Source organism: Schistocerca serialis, chromosome 1 (assembly GCF_023864345.2).
Source record: "Schistocerca serialis cubense isolate TAMUIC-IGC-003099 chromosome 1, iqSchSeri2.2, whole genome shotgun sequence".
Classification (NCBI taxonomy): Eukaryota; Metazoa; Arthropoda; class Insecta; order Orthoptera; family Acrididae; genus Schistocerca; species Schistocerca serialis.
In genome coordinates, this window is record NC_064638.1 from 1,166,780,012 (window position 1) to 1,166,782,093 (window position 2,082).

General features: G+C 42.3%; 1 pseudogene; it reads right to left on the minus strand.

Moving 5' to 3' along the window:
* Window positions 1-772: 772 nt before the first annotated feature.
* On the minus strand, window positions 773-890 carry LOC126427655 (5S ribosomal RNA; annotated as a pseudogene).
* Window positions 891-2,082: the final 1,192 nt, after the last annotated feature.

Consider the following 2,082-nt stretch of genomic DNA (forward strand, 5'->3'; position numbering starts at 1 on the left):
TTGCATCACGATAACGCACCCGCAGATTCATCCCTATTGGTGCGTGGGTATTGCACGAAATACGAAACCACAGTGCTGCCTCATCGTCTGTACTCTCCAGACCTGATCCCTGCGGACTTTCTTTTATTTCGAAAATTGAAAACCCCATTGAAAGGACGGAGATTTGTAATGATAAACAAGATAAAAGAAAATTCGCAGATGGTGCTTTGCGCGATCAAGCAAGAGGCGTACCAAAACTGCTTCCGGAAGTGGAAACGGCATTGGGAGCGGTGTACTAATTATGGAGGAGAGTATTTCGAAGGAGACCAAGTACAATAAGTGAAAGGCACGCGTTCAAAAATTTTGTGGTAAAGTCCCAGAATTTTTTGAACAGACCTCGTTTGCTACGCCCCAGGGCAATGATAGTATATCTGATACAAAAAATGTGTACTCATGGAGGTAAAAATTTCCTTTATAAACTATGAACCAAATAAAAATTAGATTTACGAGAAGTTGTTTTGCACATAGTTTATTTTTAGGTCCACGAGCCACTAATACCTAATCGAGTGATAAAACAAAAAATAACTCCTCCTTCACAGGCGATGAAGGCTCAACGGTACTGACCGGCCGCCGTGTCATCCTTAGCTCATAGGCGTCGCTGGATGCGGATATGGAGGGGCATGTGGTCAGCACACCGTTCTCCTTGCCATATGTCAGTTTCCGAGACCGGAGCCGATACTTTTCAATCAAGTAGCTCCTCAGTTTGCCTCACAAGGGCTGAGTGCACCCCGCTTGCCAACAGCGCTCGGCAGACCAGATGGTCACCCATCCAAGTGCTAGCCCAGCCCGACAGCGCTTAACTTCGGTGATCTGACGGGAACCGGTGTTACCACTGCGGCAAGGCCGTTGGCAGTGATAAAACTAATGATATTAAGTTATGGCTCCTGTAGAAGTGATGTTTTGCGAAAATGATACTGCATCTAAATAAGGCAATATGAAATTGGCACTGAATGTTTAGAGCCTACATTCAACTTCTAATAGAGAATGTAATCGCTATAAATAGCAACATGAACTTCCCAATGACACTACATGCTGTTAACTGGCGTCTGTTTCACTCTCTTTAGATTAATGTGGAGGGACAAGACTAATTAGGCACTGATTGGGACAATCTTACTGGACGTGCAGTACACCAGTAGCTTTCGTCACATTGGTCTTCTGTTATCCTGGCATTTTGTCTCTTTGAACATTGGAAAATAATATTTGCTTTATATGGTCCAGCATTAACATTTTGTAGAATAATACAGTCTGATGTGAATATCCTAACATGACAATATGAGGTCACTCCAATGTAACTGGGAAGTCTAGCTCCCAATATGAACCACACCAAAAGCTGTGTATTGCGCCAGCAAGACACATCACGCAAGCACTGTTTTGACTCTGTATATGGGTTTTCTCAATGACACAAAGAGTAGTAAGAGAACCGACTAGAGCTTGTGGCTTGCAACAAGGGAGCATAGAATTTCAAATTGTGGGAAACAGCTTAGACCGTATAGAAATAAAATATTTTTGTCAAAACCATGCAGACTGTGACAGGATAAGCGGATATTCTGCTAAGGGACTATATACTAGGAATTTTGTTAGGTGTCATGACCGTCACAAATAGGTTAATACATGTCTGCTGGATCATCAGATGACTGACCTATCAGTAGCATTTCATGTTTCAGAGGCGCATCTAAAAGTTACTGAACACATGCGCCTAAGTGTGCTGCATAGTTACTCTCACGTCTTACTGTGCAAGCCGTGAAATATGTGCTGAGGAGCTACTAAATGATATGGGTTAAACTCGATAGATCCCAAAGACGAAAAGGCTCTTCTGATAAGCTCTTATAATCTCAACATTAAAAACATAAAAACAAGCATATTATTTTAAGAAGATTTTTGGAAGTTTGTTTGGCTATGTTTGTAGGAAGAAGAGCAAGCGTCCCAAAATTTCAGAGGTTATTTGACTTCCGCGATCTCAGCCATTGGCCTCTCTAGCTGCTTGCACACTGAAATTTTCGCTTCTCATGTTGCAAGCCACAGCAACAAAGCTTAGTCGAGCTC